The sequence below is a fragment of the Benincasa hispida genome, chromosome 2 (genome assembly GCF_027475165.1).
Source record: "Benincasa hispida cultivar pf3 chromosome 2, pf3_genome.v1.1, whole genome shotgun sequence".
Taxonomy (NCBI): Eukaryota; Viridiplantae; Streptophyta; class Magnoliopsida; order Cucurbitales; family Cucurbitaceae; genus Benincasa; species Benincasa hispida.
In genome coordinates, this window is record NC_143479.1 from 29,642,739 (window position 1) to 29,659,115 (window position 16,377).

Genomic DNA, 16,377 nt, shown 5'->3' on the forward strand with positions numbered 1-16,377 from the left:
AAACAACCTAAGTCTAGGTGTTTATCCAAGCATATCGTTTATATTTAGATTTAACCTACGATTTCTACGTGATAAACCAATTTTAAAACCTCACATCGCTTACGTATTGCTCATAAAACATGTTAACAACGCTCAATTATTCGGCCATAATCCCCAAGTAGGAGGTGTTCTGTAGACCGTCAACTAAATACCTCCAACCTTAGACAGGGTTATATATCGCTTGATTTTGTAACCCTAGTTTTACAAGTTTTAATGACCTATTTTAACTATTAAAATAAGTGGTAAACCTACGTGAGCATGCAACTGTTCTTTGTTATGGATTTTAAATGTCTAACTCAATTTTATAACAACTTACAAAATTTTAGATATGCTAAACTTCCACAACATACATCAAAGGCACTCAATATTTAATATAACATTTATATTAAATAAAAAGAAACCCTAAATATGCATACTATATATTATAACACTTTATAACATACTTTCAATGCATGTAACATGCTTCCTATGGTGGGATTTTAAATCTACATTGCATACTATATGTAGATACAAAACTTATTTAATTATAACATACATCACATGCATAAATAATTAAACACATATACTGATATGGTTTTAGTTTAGGCATTTTCAAGCAAACAAAGGCCTAAATATTACAAAAATAGCAAGAAACGACTCCAAAATGCTTTCGGACCACTCGAACTGCCCCAAACCAGACCTGAACAGCTTGAACCAGACCTGAACTGGCTGAATTGGATCAGCAAAACCCTTTTGAAGCTGAACTAGAACTGAATTGAAGAAAATTGGTCAAACTTGATTCCTTGCTCGGTCAAAACTCGTCAAGCCAATTCAAAAAAGCTGCTCGCTCGTTGGTTCAGTTGAAACTCACTCCTCGTCGCTCATTACACGCTACTCGACACTCGATCGATTGATGGAAACTCGATCCTTGCTCGAATATGAGCAGCATTGCAATGCTCAAGGGCAGCATTGCAACGCTACATGTGCAAAAGCTCATCTCCAGTTTTCTGCAACTCGACCTTCTTCACTTCTTTCTTCAATTACAACTTAATTTTAACTCTAATGACTCCAAATAAATTACAGACTCTTGAGCACACATGTAAGTTCATCAAACAAGAGCCAATCAACTTGTGAACTAACTAGTAAGTTCATCAAACAAGTACAACAGATCATAAGCATTCTAATTCATTAATTGTGGCTTTAAATTAAGCATGCTTATAAACTAATAAAAGGGTTTCATAACATACCTTTGTAGAACTACTTAAATCTCAATTTCAGTTGCAAATCTTCTCCAAATCAACTTGTGAACCACCTCAAGGCCTTCCCTTCTATTCTTCGGTGTCTTAGATTGAGTTGTAAGATTCAAAATAAGCTTGAATAAAGGGAATTTGGAGAAGAAGACACTGTTGCACCATGGAAGAAGACCTTTTTCAACCTTAAGTTTTTCAGCAAAAACTCAACAAATGCATGCTCGATTCTCAGCCCAATCTTCTCCATTTATTACAAGACAATCATGCAAAGAGGATTGCTGCATGAAATGCACCTCATGCCTAGAAAATTGATTTAAGAAAGGAATGGAGAATGTGTGAGCTACTAGAATAGAAAGTGGAGATATCCCACTTTTGGGATTTTTCCATTTTCAATCCTTTCCAATTTTTGAATTTACAAATTGATTTCCAAAATCAATTTTTGCTTTTCAAAAATTGAAATCTTTATCAATTTTACAAAATTAATTCAATAATTAATTTTCTAATAAAATTAATAATAATTAATTAATTAAAATTTTTAATTATTTCTAATTAGTTTAATATCAAATATTAAATTAATTTAACACAAATTCCTCCATCATGAATCATATTTAAATATTAATTAATTCTCCAATTCCGTTTAATTCCAAATATAAACGCGTAATTATATCTCATATAATTACTTATTTCCTTAATTCTAAATTGAATGTTTTAAATTAACTTATCACAGTACTTTAAGGCTAATCCATTTACAAGCTAGTAGGGGGACCTCGTGGACCTACGGATCATGGGCTCCAACGATCGAGACTAATTGGCTAAACTCTTTACACCAAATTAACCCCCATTCATTAACTACTGGGTCACTCTATTAAAGCCCAGAGTTGCATTCCTCTCACTATAGATATATTATATCCACTCGATATAACCATGATTAGTAAGTTAAACCTTTACAGGTTGTTCGTAATAACAGCTGGGTTAAATGGTTGTTTTATCCCCGAGATTACCTCATGTTTCTTAAGTCCCGAACAATTGACTTGTGATCCAATCAACAAACTGAGTCTCTCTCAGGCCAATAAGAGGATGGGGATGAAGGAACTCTTATAAAAAAGAACCCATGAGTGGAAGCAAGATCATTCCAGATTCATTGTGACAGAATTACAAGCATGTACAACATACAAACTAGTAATGCATTTCAGAATAAATTACGGCATGCTTTAATAAATTAAATACACAGGAACGAGAGACATACCTTTGAAGAACTCTTCTTCTATTTTTCTCTCGCTCTCGTCAAGAACTGGGGCCATCAACCTCTCGTTGTCGCTGCAATCATCTACCCAAATCTCTCGCTCTTAGCACACCAACAGTCTTCTCCACAAACAAGCGGCCTTATGGATACCACCACTCAGTGACCTTGGTATTCTCGGAGTGAAAATCCAGGAAGTGTGGGCTCTGTTGGATTTGGTAGAGGGTAGGAGGAAACAACGATCGCGCTCAATGACTAAGCAAGTGGGAGAGTAGTGTGTCTATCGTATAGACTGATGCTTGATCATTTAGAAAAGTTGCACGATCATTTAATAAAACATGTCTGATTATTTACACGATCGTTTAGACAAACACTTGAAGCTATCGTGTAGGCATCCGTGAGCTAAACGATATGCAGTGTACTTGATATGAAGCGATGCAACGATTCTTTTCCAAAATGAAAACATTTTTCATTTTATCCTTCAGTTATGAAAACTAAATACAACCTCCCACTTTCACGCACGGTTATGGAGAAACCACCAACAATCATCTCATAATTATTTTAATTATAAATAAATATAATAACCAACTTATCATATTTTACTTATAACCTATAGTTTTAATATCGCATCATATGCAACATTTAAACCATAGTTCTTTTCTTCTTTACTTGATATAAATCATATTTATATCATTTTCCTCCAATTAATGTATCTCATACATCATGTCAACTATATCATATATAATTGAACTAGTTTAATCATATCATATATAATCGAACTCCCTCTCGTCAATTTCAACACTTCAAACTAACCTAGAAACTGATTCTCAACTTAAATCCATTGAGCTACCAAGGGGATCTTATGGACCTGTAGCTTGAAGCTCCAACTGTACGTGAATAGTTGATTAAACTCTTTAGCCACGAGATCCACCATCATTAACTGTCGGGCACTCCACTAAAGACTGACAACTGCACTCTTCTCACCATAGATATATTTCTATGTCCATCGGATATAACCAGACAATAGTACGATAACACTTCACAAATGCTTGTAAGTACAACTGGACCAATTTACCATTTTTCCCCTATAGTTACATCTAACTTCTTATGTACCACTAATCCCTCTAATGAACAATACATCATAATCCTACTATGAGAATGTGTATGGCACCACATTGTTCAATCCCCGGAATCAGCCCTTAAGGGAACAATCTATCTACTTACCCCTGCTTTGGGGAAGGAGTGAATTCCATCTTGTGTAGCTGAGTTCCCAGCTCCCCAATCAAACAAATCCCCAAAGTGGTATATTTGGGTCGGCAATCTGGCCACTCGCACCCATACAAATCAAAGGACCGCCCTCAAAGGCAGAAGTTTGCAACTCACCCAAGATTAAGGTCATGTTACCTATGGTCATCCTAGTGAAGTGAAGTTTCTGTCATGAACGACGTTACATAACGAGACTATACACTTCGTGGTCTGGTCTTATACAAACACCTTTGTATAGGACGGCCTCGCTCGCATGTCTCCACATGAATGATCAAGATCAGACCATCTATAGCACATCACAACACTGGTAACGATCTACAAAGCGGGCCACATCCATAGTGTCACCAGGATAAGGTTTCCCTCCTATATTCATATATTACAGACCATTTTGGTTATCACTTAAGGCATGATCCACTTGTATGTCTCCACATACATGCTTAAGTTACAATGACAATTAGGGATCTTAGTTTATTGGTTTGTGGTAAAGCAAATAAAACATCTCATGTTTCATAGACAACAGTGAAGAATATATCTCATATTATTACATCATAAGCGTTTGTTCAATATAGTTGTTTACAAACTACAGGACCCAACGAGAGTTTAGGACATCAACTCCAGCAATCTCCCACTTGTCCTAAAGCGAGTGGGGTGTACATAACAACAAGTACAAAACAATAAACTAGGGCACTAAGGTGCAATACAAAAATCCCCCACTTGTCCTAATCCAGCCATAGGCGATCTCGTAAATCCATGCTCTAAAGGTGACCCTAAAAAATTGTAGCCGTGAGAGCCTTTATAAATGGGTCAACAATGTTGTGCTTCTAAGCGATCTTCATGACTATCACGTTCCATCGATGCACTATCTCGCGGATGAGATGATACTTTCGCTCTATATGTTTGTCGCGCTTGTGACTCCTGGGCTCCCTGGAGTTCGCCCACCATATTATCACAATAGAGGATGATGGGCTTAGACATGTCTGGAACAACTTCCAGATCAGTAAGGAACTTTTTGAGCCAAATGGTCTCCTTAGTAGCTTCACAAGCCGCTACATACTCGGCCTCCATCGTGGAGTCGACGATGCACCCCTACTTAGTGCTTCGCACACTACAGCTCCTCTATTAAGAGTGAACACTGAGCCTGAAGTGGATTTCCTAGAATCCTTATCAGTCTGAAAGTCAGAGTGCGTGTATTCAGTAAGGATCAAATCCTTAGATCCATACACGAGTATGTAGTCTCCGTTCTCTTAAGATACTTAAGGATGTTCTTAACTGTGGTCCAGTGACCCTGTTCTGGATTAAACTGATACCTACTAACTATCCCTACAATGTAGCAGATGTATGTTCTAGTACACAGCATCGCATACATCAAACTGCCAATGGCAGATGCATAGGGGACCTGCCTCATCTCCTCAACCTCTTGAGATGTCTTAGGACACATTTCCTTAGACAACGTAACTCCATGCCTGAAAGGCGGTAGGCCCCTTTTGAAGTTATGCATCGAGTACTTGAGCAACATCTTGTCAATGTGTGATACCTGAGATAGCACTAGCACTTTGTTCTTCTGATCCCGAAAGATCTGAATACCAAGAACAAACTGAGCCTCTCCCAAATCTTTCATTTGGAATTGGGTTGCTAGCTAGTTCTTAACTGATATTAGTAGACCTACATCATTCCCAATGAGGAGAATATCGTCTACATACAACACTAGGAAAATTATTGAACTGCTGATGATCTTCTTGTAGACACAAGGCTCATCAATGTTTTGGTCAAAGTCGTACGATTTGATCGCAGTATCAAATCGAATGTTCCAAGATCGAAGTGCCTGTTTCAGCCTATAAATGAACCGATTCAATTTGCAAACCTTGCTCTTGACCTTGGGCTATGAATCCCTCGAGCTGCACCATATAAATGGTATCCTCAAGATTACCATTCAAAAAGGCAGTCTTGACGTCCATTTGCTAAATCTCATAGTCATAATATAAGGCAATGGACAGAAGGATGCGAATAGACTTCAACATGGCAACAAGCGAGAAAGTCTCCTCATAGTCAACTCCCTCCACCTGGGTATAACTCTTTGCCACAAGTCTAGCCTTGAAGGTTTGTACCTTCCCATCGGTACCCTGTTTCCTCCTGTAAATCCATTTACAACCTTTAGGTTTAGCCCCATCAGGTTGATCTACAAGATTCCATACTGAGTTAAAGTACATCGACTCCATCTCGAGATCCATGACTTTGACCCATTCATCCCAGTCAACATCCTCCATTACCTTCTAATAAGACAACGGATCCTTAACTTCGCCATGGCTACCATAGCTAAGATTTCCATGAAACCCATATAGCGAATAGATGGGTTCGCAACCCTCCCACTACGTCGAGGTTCCCTCAACTCTTGAGGTGGAACTGACCTACCATATGAATTTGCTGATGGAGTAGACCCTTCAACAACTCTTGTTGAAGTTTCAGTAGTTTTGTGGGAAAGTTCACGCAACAGGATCTTACTACATGGACTGTGCTCCCTCATATGATCCTCGTCCAGGAAGGTAGCGTTCGTAGACACAAACAGTCTATTTTTCTTAGGATCATAAAAGTAACCCCCTCGTGTACCTTTGGGGTAACCTACAAAGAGGCACGTGGTTCCAATTTCTTTGGATTGGCCTCAAGCACATGTGAATTTTGTGAATTTTTTTTTTGAAACGGCCATATGTTCAGTTGGTTGATATTATTTTTGTGATGTTCAGAAAAATATTACTGTATTACACTATCACATTCTCACCATCATTATGAAATGGAAGGTAATTATTCTATGTACAACTTCAGTTCCAGATATACAATCCATATTATATAAACATAAACTGTTAAGTTATCCAGTTATTCAAGTTCATGTGTACAATATATGAAATAATAATGTTCAAATAGCAAGATTCAATATACATACATACAATATACCAATTCAAGTCATGTCACCTATGGTCATCCTAGTGAAATGTAACTCTTTACAATTAATGATGTTATATAATGAGACTATTCATTTTGTTGTCTAGTCTTATATATACAAACCCTTTTGCATAGAACACCCCTACTCACATATCTCTACATGAATGATTAGGATCAGATCATTTGTAGAACTTTACAATAATTGTAACATCTACAAAGTGGGATGTATTCGTAGTGTCACCAAGATAAGTTACCTAGTCTTATCCATCTATTACAAACCCTTCAGGTTATCACTTAAACACAATCTATCTGTATGTCTCTACAGATATGTTTAAGCTTCAGAGGTTAGCCTTGGATGTTTGTTTATTGATTTTGTGGGTTAAAATGCTACTAAATGTCGAATAAAATACCTTAGATTTTTTTAAATCAATAAACTGTTTGTACAATACAATTACAAACTACATGACCTACAAGATTTAAGGCATCAACCCCAACAATATACAGGTTGTAGCACCTAAAAGAAAGTATATACCGTAGACTGGTCGAAAAAGTATTACCACAAAAAACATTATGGCAGTTTGTGATTTTAACATGTGTTTTACATTTGTCTGGGCTGGATGGCAGGGGGCAGCTCATGAGCTCGAATCTTTGCAGAGGCATTAAGAAGACCACATTTAGGATTCCCATATCCACCTAAAGGTTAGTATGCAATAATAAATACATTAATGTTTATTATATTTTTTAAGAATTTATTTTTATTAATAAGTATTTATTTGATTGTTTTAGGAATATATTATCCTATAAATTCTGGTTATCCACAAATGAAAGGATATTTAGATCCTTATAGAGGTGAGTGATACCATCCTGCTGATTTTCGACGTGGAAGCCAACTAAGAGGCATGAAAGAAGTATTTAATCATAGACAATCCACGTTAAGATGCACAACTAAGAGAACATCTGGTGTTTGGAAGAATAGATGGAAAATTGTTCGACAAATGCATAGTATTCCATTTGAAAAACAAGTGAGAATTGTTACTTCAATGGCTTTCTATAACTTTATAAGAATTCACTCAAAAAAAAATTTTTAAGTTCAAGCCTTATGACAACGACCAGATGCTACTATCTTCAAATGATGAAAGAAATCACGATGATGTCAACGAAAAACATGGAGGTTTAGTTCGTGAAATGGAGATGAATGAAGAATGTGAGTGAATTGCACAACTTCTTATGTCTAGTTGATATTATATTGTCTAGGAAAAATTATTATTATTTATATTTTTTTTGTTGAAGATCAATTATTCTGTTTTTATGATTATGTATTTACATTTCAAGATATATGTGCTTCTAAAATTAAATTATAAAAAAAAATATAATACAATGAGATTATGTTTGGTTTTAACTTAAAAAATTTCAAGTTTCTAAAAAAAATTCAATAATTTCATGATAACGTGCGATTAATTTCAATATATATCTTTCTAAAAAAAATCAAAATATATGTGTTTCTTTATATAATTAGTCTATAGTATTTAATAATCCTTTATAATATTTTGACTTAAGTATAAACATTTTTGGCGTATGACAAATCAAACAAAGTTATTGTATAGAAACACTTATGAAATTTTCTAACCAAACATGTAAGTGCTTAAATTTTAAACACATTTTAGAAAAAATGTTTAAAAAAATGTATTCTTGGAAAATACTTTTTTCATAGATAGTCCAAAAGCACCCTAAGTTTATGGGTCTAATTTTTATATTTGTATAAGTTTAAGGACTCAATTTTTACAATTGAAATTTTAAGTATGTAACTGCAACTACTATCACATTTCAGTGGTGATTTTTACGATTTGTAAAAATTAAAAAGAAAAAAAAGAGAGTAAAACTATAACTAAAATTGGAATTTTGATCTTTAGAAGATGACAAAAGGGCTTTGGTATAATCAAATAGGCTTCTTCCATCCAAACAAAGAAGAAGAATAAGGAGGGACATATTTTGGCCTATAAGAAGAAAGTTCAAAGGCCATAAATGTTGATCTGCTGAGCTTCTTCAACAGATTTAATGATTTTGATAACATTAAAGTGGTTATGTTTTGTACAATATTAAAAAAATTCATAGCTACGTGGATACAATATACCTTTGCATATGAAAACTCATTGATAGGATTTTTGTTTATGGTTTCTATATATTGTTTTATTTCATGTTTATATTGCTTGATATTAATTTAGATAACCTAGTTTTGATACCAATTACATTAAAAAAAAAAAAAAAATGGTGAACAGTGAAAATGGTGTAAAAAAAATATTTTTTTGACCTAACTTATTACATATAAACAGAAAAAATCTGTATAAATTTTTAATTGTAAAATTAGATCATTAAACTTGTATACGTGTTAAAATTGTACAAGGAAATTTTTAGTACTACGGTAGTATAAAAAATTTTCTATACTACCTCCATTTTTTGTTTGCCGCAGAAGGAACTTTTAAGAATTAAGTGAGGTCCATGTAATAAATATTTAGTAAATTAATACATCATTTAATGACATGTCAAATAATCAATTGAAGTAGTATGTACTACCATAACACTAGATATTTTTTTGCAAATTGGACCCTTAATCTTATAATAGTGGTAGAAATTGACCGTTCAAATGATAAAAATTAAACTCTCAAACTTATACAATTGTTACAAACTTATACAATTATGTAAATTCGAGGGTTCAAATTTAAAACTTGTATAAATTTACGGACTTATTTTTTATAAAAGAAATTTGAGGGTATAATTACAATTGTCATAATATTATAGAGTAGTTTCAGAACTTGCCCAAAAATGAATATTAGATATAGATATATGAGTTTAGTTTAAGATATTTCAATGGAATGGAACATATATATTTTATAAATAAATTAGATGTTTGGATTTTCACAATATATTATGCTATTGGACTAAAAAAATTATAGATATTCTTGTAAGAACCAGATCCCAAATAAATAGATTGTTGTGTGGTAGAAGGACTACTATCTTAAAATCGAGAAGTTTTATATCTAAGAAAAAAAAATGGCAAGATTTACACATGAGAAATCCTCAACGATAAGAATTTGGTCCAAAAATAAAAGAAAGAGAAAATATTTCTTTTACATGCAAGAGCGCAATTATACCCACCCATTAAAAAAAAATAGTAATACGTGCATGTGGAGAGAGATTTTATTAAAAAAATTGAAAAAGGTAAAGTTTTGAACAATTTGAATAAAACATCATCTAATAGATTTAGTTTTAAAAATGGGGTCTGTTCAAATATAGTAAATGGCTCCAACTATTTACAAAAAATAACAAAACTTACTAAATTCCCTACAGCCCTACTACAACTCAGGTGAAATGCCAACAAATTCCACGTGACCCATGCAAAAAAAAGGCCCACAAATTCGTGCAACCCGATTAATAAATGCGACCTATATGAATGAAGAAATGAGAATCCGCACGCGAATGCTTCAACTTCTTCCCTCAAATGGAAAAAGATGATTGAACCCTCAAATGGAACCCAAGAGGCAAGGTTTAGAGCTGGAAGTTGATCTAGTTGATGTAGTTGCAAATATTCAAAAGCATTGGACGAACGTCGAAACCATCAGTGTCGGCCCAGCGAAGGAAGAGAAGAAGCCAATGACAAAAAAATGAGGAGAGAAGCGAAAGGGAAAGAGTGAAAGTGAACAAATTGAAGAGACGCTTAAATTGTACTTCTTATAGAGGTCCTAATTATCGTATGTATAGTGTCTAGGATAATACTAATTCTTGCGTCATATCTTGAATGGTATCAATAAATTTTTAGATTAAGTACCAATTTGTTTGGAGGCAAATTAAATATGCACATGTCAACTAGCATATAATATGTTATTTAATGATAACAAGCTCGATAGTTTAAATTTCTCATTTCAATTTGAGCTATAATTGGATTGATACGTTTGGCCAAATTAGTTTAAAAGAAAAATTGCAAAAATCATCCCTAAATATGGTGGTAGTTGCAATATATCCTCAAACTTATATAACTGTAGAAATTGTAACATTATATGTGTTTGAGGGTTCAAATGTGATCCAAATTCTACAATTATTGTAAGTTTGTGGATCCAATTTTAGTATTTGTATAAGTTTGAGGACTTAATTTTTACCATTGAAATTTTAAGTGTGTAACTGCAACTACTATCCTATTTTAGTAGTGATTTTTACAATTCGCAAAAAAAATAAAAAAAAAAACTATAACTAATATTGGAAGTTTGATCTTTAGAGGATGAAAGAAGGGCTTATCCAAACAAGGAAGAAGAATAAGAAGCGACACCTTTTTGGCTTTTAGGAAGGCCATAAATGCTAATTTGTTCTGCTTCTTCAACTTATTTAATGGTTTTAACATCATTAAAGTGACTAAGTTTTGTACAATATTAAAAAATTTCATAGCTACATGAATATATATACCTTTGCATATAAACTCATTGATAGATTTTTGTATATGGTATGTGTATATTGTTTTACTTCATGTTTATACTTAGTGATATCCAAAAAAATCTATGGGGTCGGGGTCCCGCAGGGACCCGTCCCAAATGGTGCAAGAATCCCCGGACACACGGGGAATGGGGGAAGGAGTGGGGAATTTTTTTCCCCATTTATAATTAGGGGCCGAAGACGGGAAATATATTCCCGTCCCCGATCCCGACCCCGATCTTGCCCCATTTCCCCGTCCCGCCCCGATTTTATATATAAATTATAATTTTTTACTATATATATATATATATATATATATATTCATATTAATATTAATATTGTAGACTTTATTAAGATAATTATAGATGTTTTAATTATTTAAGTTCAAGATTTTTATTACTTTAATTCTTTAGATGTTGTAATATTTAGGTTAGGATGCTCTAAATGTTGAATTTTAATTTTTACAAATTATGAGAATTTAGCATTTAATTATATTTTTAAATGATTTTTTTAGGGAGGTATGTGTGTACGCGCGCGCGCGTGTGCGTGCGTGCGTGCGTGTGTGCATGTGTGTGTGCATGCGTGCGTGTGCGTACGTGCATGCATGCATGCGTGTGCGTGTGCGCGTGCATGCTTGCGTGTGTGTGTATGTGTGCACGCATGCGTGTGTGTGTGCGTGTGCGTGTGTGTGTGCGTGTGTGCATGTACGTGTGTGCGTGTGCATACGTGCGTAGGTGTGTGCATGCGTGTGTATGTGTGTACATGTGTGTGTGTTGTGCGTGTGCGTGTGTGTGTAAACACATTTTTAAGTGGGGTAAGGTCTTTTTCTTCCATTATGGTGGTGATAATAGATGTTCATTAGATGCTCAAGCTTAGTGTCGATTGATCATGTATCATACCCCTATTTTCTCAAGTGTTGTCCATGTGTCTCAAGATTATACATTATTAATGTCCACATAATCCACCCCTTACTTGCCAAATTGCCTACAAATAGTGGCATTTTGTGAGTTTTGTAAGACACACATAGATTGGTGGAAAACTTAGGTACTTTAATTTGTACTTGTTATAGATTGAAGTTGGATAAATTTAGGAGATCAAATGTCTAGTCAATATTCTAATGGTGTTGTAGTCTTATCGAAGTCGCAAATAATTATTTAGACGAAGAAGGAAATACCAGATGTCTTTGTTCAAACTGTGTGAATGTTAGTTGAAATAAATTAGACGTCATGGAACGCCATTTATATAACTATGGCATGTCTCCAACTGATGGTCGATGGATATTCCATGAAGATAATACTGATTTTTCTCCATTTTTAAGATCTAAATCAAGGTTTCTAGGTTCAGTATTTTCATATTCAGTTGAAAGTAGAGAAGATGATGGAAATCTTAGAGCAAACATTGGAGTTAGAGATACTGTGGATGATGAGATGCTAGAAATGATTTATGATTTGCATGGGCCAATTTTTTAAGAAACTATAATAGAATAAAATGAGCAAGATGAATCAGATAAAACGAATGGAATGTTTCATGAAGTAGAACAGGAGTTATATCCAGGTTGTCTAAAGTTTTCATTTAATTTTTTAGTGAAACTTATGCACATTAAGGTGCTTAATCATTGGAGCGACAAATCATTTGATATGTTGCTTTGCAAACATTAGAGTTAGAGATACTATGGATGATGAGATGCTAGAAATGATTTATGATTTGTATGGACCAATTTTTGAAGAAACTATGAGAGAATCAAATGAGTAAGATGAGTCAAATAAAATGAATGGAATGTTTCATGAAGTAAAACAGAAGTTATATCCAGGTTGTCTAAAGTTTACTTCATTTAATATTTTAGTGAAACTTATGCACATTAAGGTGCTTAATCGTTGGAGCGACAAATCATTTGATATGTTGCTTGAGTTATTAAACGAAGTCTTTCCAGATGGTACAAAGCTACCTACCTCATATTATAAGGCTGAGAAAAGACTACGTGATCTAGGTATGGGTTATGAATCAATTCACGTGTGTAAGTTTGACTGCGCTTTGTTTTGGAAAGAATATGCATTGCTTGGCAATTTGTCCGCATTGTGTAGAGTCAAGATACAAATTGAATGATAGAAAGGAGAAAAAAATTCCATATAAAATGCTGAGATATTTCCATTAAAGACAAGGTTGCAAAGGATATTTCTTTCCAAACATATTATTAAGGATATGAGATGACATAAAGATAAAAGGTGTGAAACTAAAGTATACTTCGACATCCTGCTGATTCTAAGGGTTGGAAGCATTTTGATGGCCAGGGCCCTTGTTCGCTTTGGATACTCGTAATGTCAAATTAGCACTTTCTTCAAATGGTTTTAACCCATTTGAAAACATGAGCACATCATATAGCATATGGCTAGTTATGCTCATTCCATACAACGTGTCCCCATTGGAAATGTATGAAAGAAATATTTATGTTTCTACTACTCATCTCTGGTCCAAGGTCTCTTGGTAAAGAAATTGATATTTACCTACAACCATTGGTAAATGAGTTAAATGATTTTTGGGTTAATGTCGTTCGAACATATGATAGTTTTAGTGCTTCTTTCTTCTAACTTCATGTTGCACAACAATCAATGATTTTCCAGCTTATGGTGATTTATATAGTTGGAGGACAGACGATTATAAAGCATGTCCAATTTGCAAGGTTGATACAAGCTCAATGAGACTAAAGAGCAAAATTTGTTATATGAGACATCGTTTATATCTACCTTTAACACATTCATGGTGTAAAAGTAGGCAACATGATGGAAAATAAGAAATGCAAGTAGCTCCAAATATATTATCCAGACAAGATATTATAAATCAATTGAATTCAATAAGTTTTCTTATATTGAGCAATAATCCTACAAGATGCGATGTGAAACAAAAAACGGTAATTAGTGAGCACAACTAGACTGAAAGAAGCCTTTTTTTTTTCCATATGCCTTATTGGTAAAATCTTAAACTATGTCATAAACTTGAAGAGATGTATATTGAGAAAAATATGTGTAATTTGGTGGGTACAATATTGAATATCGATGGAAGACTAAAGACACCATTAAAGCTCGTGAGGATTTAGATAACTTTAAAATAAGAAAGGAGCTTCACATACAAGAAAATGGAAATAGGTATGTCAAGCCTCATGCATCCTATACATTAACTGCTGCTGAAAAAGTGAAGTTTTGTACATTCTTGAAATCTGTGAAGTTTCCCGACGGTTTTGCTTTCAACATATCTCAGTGTGTTAATGTGAAGGAGGGAAAATTCTCTTGTTTGAAAAGTCATGATTGTCATGTTTATAACAAAGACTTCTCCCAATTAGCATTTAACCATATCTATGTAAGGATATTTCTACAACTATATTAGAGTTGTCAAATTTCTTCCATGCTCTATGTAAAAAGACTTTGAGCATATCAAAATTAGACAAAATGCAAGTTAATATAGTTGTCATCTTATGTAAGTTGGAAAAGATCTTTCCACCAGCATTTTTTTTACGTGATGGTCCATTTAGCTGTCCATTTGCAGTGGGAAGCAAAAATTGTTGGGCCTGTTAGATATAGTTGGATGTATCCAATTGAAAGGTACGTGAACTCTCTTACATTCTTACCTTCATATGTAAGGTTTTAAGATATGTAATTTGGATTATATGTATTCAAGAGTGCGATATTTGAAACAATATGTTAGAAACAAAGCTCAACCTGAGGGTTCCATTGCAGAAGCTTACATCATTAATGAATCTTTAAACTTTTGTTCTATATGTCTACATGGAATTGAAACAAGGTTTAATAGAAGTGACTAAAATAATGATAACATTGATGATGAAGAGATCAGCAAAAATGGGCTATCAATTTTTCTAAACATATGCGATGGTTAGGTCGTGGGCTATTTTGACAATTAACTCTTGATGAGTTAGAGAAATCACACTAGTACATTCTAAACAGTTGTGATGAAGTGCAACCTTATCTTCAGTAGGTATCTCTATGGTAACATTCATTTTTTTTATTTTAAATATAACGAGAAATTTAAATTAACTTGCAAAACATAGGAAGCATATGAGAGTACTTGAATCATATAATGGACATGGTGATTTGCATAAGAGGAAACAGTTAGAATTCCCTACTTTGTTCAAATCAAAGGTATGGTGATTTGCATACCTTTAAGTTATAAAACCTTTAGTTTTATCTAAGCATCATCTTTATGATTAGGCTCAAAGGCTACATCGTGATAAAATGATATCCGATGATTTGTATGCCTTTGCTTGTGGCTCGAATGATTGTGCTCGATCTTATAACGAGTATATAGCAAATGAAGTTCGATTTCATACAAAAGATGGTGATAGTCATCGGACCACTCAAAATAGTGGAGTAGTGGTGGCTGGTGATGATGAAACCAGACAAATCAATTTTTATGGTGAATTACATGAAATAATATAACTACGATACATTTGCATGAAGGCATTAATCTTTTTAAGTGTGAATGGTATGATACCAGTTCACGAAAAAATAGAATTAACATAGTTGATGGCTTCACATCAATAAATACTCGTTACCGGTGGTACAAAGATGAACCTTCCGTCCTTGTAAGTCAAGCATCCTAAGTATTTTACTTAGATGATTACAAACTTGGTCAAGATTGGAAAATTGTTCAACAAATTCAACCATGACATGTGTGGGATATTCCAGAAATAGAAAGTAATGAAATAGAAGTAATGTCAAATGAAACCTTATCCACATGTTATCCTCGAGTTGAGGATAATCAGATTCACAAACTTTTTATAGAGAAGATGTTGAACCTTTGATTATTGGAGATCAAGTAGATGTACTTGCAGAAAGTAGTGAAGAAGCATCAACTGATGAAGCATTGGTTGATGAAGAAGAGTTTGATTTCAATCATTCCAACAATAAGTCAATGAGCACACATTAAAACAAATATGAAGATTGTGATAGTGACTTATAAAACTATTTGTAAGGTTATATACAACTACTTAAGAGTTTGATTTCGATCATTCTAGCTATGTTGTAGGATGTCGTCAAGAAGTTTTGGACTAGGAAATTGTGGTAGGTTCACCTCAAATGTCCAACAAATAAACAATAGTATAAAAGATACTACTAGCGAGTAAGAAGTTGGGTCCACCTCGATAAATTCAAGTATTTAGTGTATGTCTTCATGTCTACGAATAAATCTTCTAGTTTCTTATAA

The 16,377-nt window shown here is 33.9% G+C and overlaps 2 pseudogenes; both read left to right on the top strand.

Moving 5' to 3' along the window:
• The first annotated feature begins 7,278 nt into the window (after positions 1–7,278).
• LOC150037803 (uncharacterized) lies at positions 7,279–7,947 on the top strand (annotated as a pseudogene).
• A 3,305-nt stretch (positions 7,948–11,252) lies between these two features.
• On the top strand, positions 11,253–16,101 carry LOC150037804 (uncharacterized; annotated as a pseudogene).
• The last annotated feature ends 276 nt before the right edge of the window (positions 16,102–16,377 follow it).